Genomic DNA, 7,163 nt, shown 5'->3' with positions numbered 1-7,163 from the left:
TTATGTATTAATTTGAAAATCTGCTAAGATACGGGAGAGGAAATCTAACATATCGTACATACGTTTTGTTAAATATTTTTTCCGTAAATTTCATAAAACTTTTGATTTTTATTTCCGCAATTTTTGCCACAGGGCATTTAAAACCATTTGATAAGCATATAAATGTTCTCACACCTCGCGATACACATACTACAATCGAAACTATAGGTTGGCTTTGGTTGGCTGTACGCGTAAAAACTCTTTTAAATAACAATTATTGTCGATTATTTGTCGATGTGTCCATTTGTGGTTTTTAAACCGGATATGTATAAACGGAAATGGCATAAAATCCGATATTATGACAGTGCAACAATAATACACCAATCCACCAATCTGTTTCAAATGTTCGAGCAACGCCAAAATTGAAGATAACTCCATATTTAATGGTTTGCACAATAAATATTGATTTGTGTTGTTGTATAAAGGAATATAATAAACATCAAAAATATAAATGGCTGGATTGGAGCTATTCTTCATTTCAGACTAAAAACTTGAAAAATCACGACTTGGTGGAGCTTGGTGGAGCTGTTCAAAAAATAATCTTTAAAAAATCCACGCCTTGCTGAAGCTGTTCAAAAAATAATCTTTAAAAAATCCACGCCTTGCTGAAGCTGTTCAAAAAATAATCTTTAAAAAATCCACGCCTTGCTGAAGCTGTTCAAAAAATAATCTTTAAAAAATCCACGCCTTGCTGAAGCTGTTCAAAAAATAATCTTTAAAAAATCCACGCCTTGCTGAAGCTGTTCAAAAAATAATCTTTAAAAAATCCACGCCTTGCTGAAGCTGTTCAAAAAATAATCTTTAAAAAATCCACGCCTTGCTGAAGCTGTTCAAAAAATAATCTTTAAAAAATCCACGCCTTGCTGAAGCTGTTCAAAAAATAATCTTTAAAAAATCCACGCCTTGCTGAAGCTGTTCAAAAAATAATCTTTAAAAAATCCACGCCTTGCTGAAGCTGTTCAAAAAATAATCTTTAAAAAATCCACGCCTTGCTGAAGCTGTTCAAAAAATAATCTTTAAAAAATCCACGCCTTGCTGAAGCTGTTCAAAAAATAATCTTTAAAAAATCCACGCCTTGCTGAAGCTGTTCAAAAAATAATCTTTAAAAAATCCACGCCTTGCTGAAGCTGTTCAAAAAATAATCTTTAAAAAATCCACGCCTTGCTGAAGCTGTTCAAAAAATAATCTTTAAAAAATCCACGCCTTGCTGAAGCTGTTCAAAAAATAATCTTTAAAAAATCCACGCCTTGCTGAAGCTGTTCAAAAAATAATCTTTAAAAAATCCACGCCTTGCTGAAGCTGTTCAAAAAATAATCTTTAAAAAATCCACGCCTTGCTGAAGCTGTTCAAAAAATAATCTTTAAAAAATCCACGCCTTGCTGAAGCTGTTCAAAAAATAATCTTTAAAAAATCCACGCCTTGCTGAAGCTGTTCAAAAAATAATCTTTAAAAAATCCACGCCTTGCTGAAGCTGTTCAAAAAATAATCTTTAAAAAATCCACGCCTTGCTGAAGCTGTTCAAAAAATAATCTTTAAAAAATCCACGCCTTGCTGAAGCTGTTCAAAAAATAATCTTTAAAAAATCCACGCCTTGCTGAAGCTGTTCAAAAAATAATCTTTAAAAAATCCACGCCTTGCTGAAGCTGTTCAAAAAATAATCTTTAAAAAATCCACGCCTTGCTGAAGCTGTTCAAAAAATAATCTTTAAAAAATCCACGCCTTGCTGAAGCTGTTCAAAAAATAATCTTTAAAAAATCCACGCCTTGCTGAAGCTGTTCAAAAAATAATCTTTAAAAAATCCACGCCTTGCTGAAGCTGTTCAAAAAATAATCTTTAAAAAATCCACGCCTTGCTGAGGCGGCTCAAAAAGAATCTTTAAAAAGTCCACGCCCTGCTGAGGCGGCTCAAAAAAATCTCTAAAAAGTCCACGCATTGCTGAAGCTGCCCTAAAAAGAATCTTTACAAAATCCATGCCTTGCTGAAGCCGCTCAAAAAAGAATCTTTAAAAAAATCCAAGCCTTGGTGGAACTTAAAAAATATTCTTGATTAAATCCACGCATTGTAGAAGCAACTCAAAAATAATTTTTAAAAATTCCACGCCGTGGTGGAGTTTCTAAAAAAGGATATTTAAAAAAACCAGGTATTCGCCTTGGTCAAGGTTCACAAAAAAAATTATTTAAAAAATTCTCGCCTTGGTTATGTTCCCAACAATTTTAAAAATCCTTGCCTTGGTTAGGCCCGGAAAATAATCTTTAATAAATCAAACACAAAGTTAAGCTTTTTAACAAATATTCATTAAATACACGCCTATATTAGAACTCGAAATAAATATTCTTTAAATCCACGCCTATATTAGACATCGAAAAAATATTCTTTAAATCCACGCCTATATTAGACATCGAAAAAATATTCTTTAAATCCACGCCTATAGTACCTCTGAAAAATCCGCACCTATAGTAGACCTCGAAACAAATATTCTTTGAAAAATCCACGCTTATAGTGATCTATAAAAAATATTCTTTGGAAAATCCACGGCGTGTGGCAGAACTTTCGTTTCATAAGCCGAGCTTAGAAAAGATTTCCAGACACGTCGGTCTTTTGCGCAGTTTTTCCAATTTGAAAGACCATTTTCGACGATGTTGTCTTCGGTTGGCTATCACTATTTTTCTCCGAATTTCAAAACTGATGTTATTCGTTTTATTTATGGCGGTACCAAGGTCCGAGTCTACTGGACGTCTTGCGCGTTGATACCATCAGCTTGGTCTACTCGCCGTTTACTGCCAGACCTACTTTGGCAGACTCCTTCTCAATTTGTTCAAAGGTAGCTGTTACCGCTCTCAAAGTTCGTTCATCTTTACAGGAGGATGTGCCTGCACCAAAACCTTCGGTTTGTTGTTTTACTCGTTAGTAAAATTTAAAATTCTGACTCCTGTACATCTCGATTTGCTCACGCTCACGTTTATCTTGTTCTTTCTTCTGAAAACACGTTTCTCCCCTCTCCTTTTCTCCCGATAATTCTCCATACATTACGTGTTGCTACTGTCTGCATGGTTGCCCTATACTCTGTGTTAATAAAAAAAACTATTCTTGGTCTTGGTGAAACTTAAAAAATCTACGATTTGGTGGAACCTTAAAAAATTTTTCTGGAAAAAAACAGGCCTTGGTGGAACTTGGAAAAAATATTCTTGAAAAAATCCAGGCCTTGGTGGAACTTAAAAAAACATTCTTGTTGAAGCTGCTCAAAAAATCTTTAAAAAATCCACGCCCTGGTGGAGATTTTAAAATATAATATTTAAAAAATCTACGCAATGGTAGGGCTTCTCCGAAAAAAATATCTTTATAAAATTCTAGCCTTGGTCCGGCCTTGGTTATGCTTATGTCAGGCCCAGAATAATATTCTTTAAAAATTCCTCGCATTGGTTGTGTCCAGAAAAAAATCTTTAAAAAAGTAATTGCCTTGGGTATGTCCAGAAAAAAATTCTTTAAAAAAAATCCTTGCCTTGGGTATGTCCAGAAAAATATTCTTTAAAAAATCCGCGCCTGTAGTAGTCCCTGAAAGAATAACAATATTCCTTGAAAGATTCACGCCTATCAAAGACCTTGAAAAAATATTCTTTAAAAAATCCACGCCTCTAGTAGACCCTGAAAGAATAACAATATTCTTTGAAAGATTCACGCCTATCAAAGGCCTTGAAAAAATACTCTTAAAAAATCCACGCCTATCATGCCGTGAAAAAATATTCTTAACATATCCATGCCTATAGTAAGTAGACCCTGAAAAATATTCTTTAAAAAATAGTAGACCTTGAAAAATATTTTTTAAAAAAAATCTACGCCTATAGTAGACGTTGAAAAAATATTCTTGAAAAAGAAAACCAAAATCCATTCCAGAAAATAATTTTTAACAATCTACATCTTCAGTTTTTATTTGAAGGCCCCATACTATTTGCTACCTTTATTGTGGTCAGGATTTTACATATCCCCTTGGCAGCTGCTGCACTTTCAGAACACTCGTATATGTATCTGTGCAAACGTGTGTATTTCTGTGTGTGAATGTGTGTAATCAGTTGTTATAAAATATGTCGGCTTAATAGCATTTTACAATTAAATTAATTGCAAAATACAATTGTAGATTTAAATAAATATTATTTGAATGCATGTCTGGTCGCCTGGCCTATCGTTGCAATCGGACAACCGAATGGACAGAGATTATGTCAGGTCATTGCAATTTCAACTGCCGCTGCTGCTTCTGCTACGGCAGTTGCATTGAAACGATTGTCCATAAATAGATCATTGCAGACAATTTTAAATTCATTGCATTTTTAATGGATGAATTCATTTTGTATTGATTTTTTCGATTTTACAAGAAAAATACACATCTCTGTGATACATTCTTTTGAAGGCAATAAATTTGGGGGAAAGGAATCAGAAATGGATTGGATTAAAACTTATCTTTAATATTCAATGAAGGAGATATTATCCATTTGAAAAAAAAGAAGAAATGAATGTCAAACGAAATTCATTTGGAAGAAATGTTAAGCTGTTCTTTTTCTGATTAGGAAAATATTTTTTGGAATACAATTTTGGAATAATTTGGAATGTGATTTTTTTCTTTATATCAAGGAGGATACTATACATCTGGTATTTATTGTTACATATATTGATTTTCGAACTTTTTATACATTCTATCACTCTTGAAGTGTGTGCTCGAAAAAAAAAATTCTCAAATCCCTACGAGCCACATTGTCTACCATTGTTGGGTATGTGTAAACAATCTTGAGGACACGATATCTGATGTTTTTCAAACACCAAAAGGAGAAGCCGCTTCTTCTCCAGATATCAAAAATATGAATTCGGAGCAGATTTGCATAATTTTAAATAAACAATATACCGCTCAAAATGAAATACATGTAAACACATTTTGTAAATACCATTATGACAAATACTACATAGATTAGTCACTCTCCCATCCTAAGTCCGTAAATCTGCTCTAGATGTTATTCTTTTGTGAAGTGGGTATTTGAAATAAAATATTTACACAATATTTTCTGAAGGCATGCATTGTCAGACATTCAGGTGCTATTTTTTTCTTGTGACACTTTTAATATGTCCCAATTTTAATCGCTTGATCTAAATACTTAATGAAATGTGTTTCGGTGGCTAGGTGTTCGCATGTGTTTTCCGGACATGTGAATATCTAGGCACCTTAACAAAGAGATTAAGCAGATTTTGCGATATGAGGTAAACATTGCATAGTTTATGTCGCAATATATGTATGCATGTTGGTACCACAGGTGAATAGGATTCGGTATATTTGTTGAAGTCTTACGCGCAAAGATCAAACTAATTGATAGAGCGACATTTAAGGGTATTTAGAGGAATCTCGGGTAATATGGGCTATTATTTTTCTTTTTTTGATATTGTCGGTGTAACATTAGCAAAAAAATAAAAATTAAACAATTAAAAAAAAAACTCAAAATGTCGAAATAAATAACTTGGAGGGTGATGTGGATCAGTATGTTAGAAAACAGGTTGTGTTTATCTGTGATAAAGTTGTATTTATTTCAATCTTGGGTAACATGACGGCAAATATGCATCTGCAGTCAAAATATTAGCAGCGTAATGCAGTGAAATATTCCTACTGAAGAAACCCATTTTCTTCTTTTGAAATCGTGTAATGTTTTCTGTTCCAATTATAGTAAAAACATTACCAATTGTTATATATATTGTAATTGCTATATAACAAAAAGTTTTGTATTTTGAAAATATTGTGTTAGAGGAGTATATTCATGAAATGAGGCCGGTTAAAAATAGCAGCCGCAATGAAAATATAACATATATTGGTAACGATTTTTTTTGCTGTTTTTTGTTTGGTGCCTTCAGTGTGAGTTACAGGGTGTTAAAAATTGATGGAAGTGAACAAAAATTCGGTACATTTTACAGTTTTTCTCTGGCAAAGACAAAAAATGCAAGCCATCCAAATATGTGCAATTTTGGTTCCGTAGATTCCGTTCAGAATTTTTTTATGTTAAAGATGCACCTCGCACAGATAGGCCGGTCGTCGAAAAGTTTGATAAAATCGGAGAAATGACCGAAGAGGTCAGGAGCTAAAAATTTACCATAAAACTGTTTTAAACCATTTACAATTGACCAGAAACGGTCAGAATTGGCGAACAGGAAAGGTGTCGTGTTCCACCAGGACTTCTATGAGAGAGGCATTTTGAAGTTACCTATAAATGGCAACAAAGAAAGTGTTAGCCTATGGTTTGTGGAGGGCTTCGAATAACACACAGGTTTTATTACCCGCTTTATATAAGGTATATGTTTTTATCTAAGAGTTTTCTGATAAAGTGTTGATGAAATTGGTTTATTATTCCCTTCAAATTAATTTTTTTATGTTTATGAAATGTTCATCCTTTGTGGGAGAGGTGCCAGAAGTAGAGGACCGGCTGGTCTCACCTTCGGTAAAAATAAGAGGTTGTGTAAATTTTGGTATACAATTGGACATTGACTCCTTTTGGGGGGAGGTACCAGAGGTAGTGGACTAATTAGTCCATATTATGACTGGGTATAGACTTAATCTAGGCTTGGTAAAGATAACAGGTTGTGCAAAGGTCACATGATATTATGCAATTATTTTTTTTTGCACAATTTATGCCATTTTGGGGGGGAGGTACCAGAATGAGTGGATCGATATTTCCCACATTCGAACTTGAACCAAGTTTGGATGAAATTGGTTACTCCCTTCGGGAGTTATAGTCACACCAGCCGGCCAGACAGACATTTGTAAACCGACCCCAAATTTGGTCCAAAGAAATGAGCCAACAACATTTCGAAGAGGCACATTTTTGCCGTATTGAAGGGTAAATACTCTCATTACCCATAAGGCTGAGGTATAAACAAATTAATTTTACTTATGAAGCAGAGTCTCAGATATGAACTCGAAACAAAGTTCTGGCCACATAATGTTTTTGGTAAATATCAGTTAATATTTAGGAATTGTAATAGACCAAGGCTTTTCAGTGTAAAAATTCCAAAATTTACATTTTATGGCATCTATACATATTTACTCCAGAAGGTTGGGAATAAATCTAATCAGGGTCGTTGTCCTTTAAATTGATACT

The sequence above is a fragment of the Musca vetustissima genome, unplaced genomic scaffold, assembly GCF_032173495.1.
Source record: "Musca vetustissima isolate MV318-11 ecotype Yass unplaced genomic scaffold, APGP_CSIRO_Mvet_v1 utg141631, whole genome shotgun sequence".
NCBI lineage: Eukaryota > Metazoa > Arthropoda > Insecta > Diptera > Muscidae > Musca > Musca vetustissima.
This window is presented reverse-complemented; position numbering follows the sequence as displayed.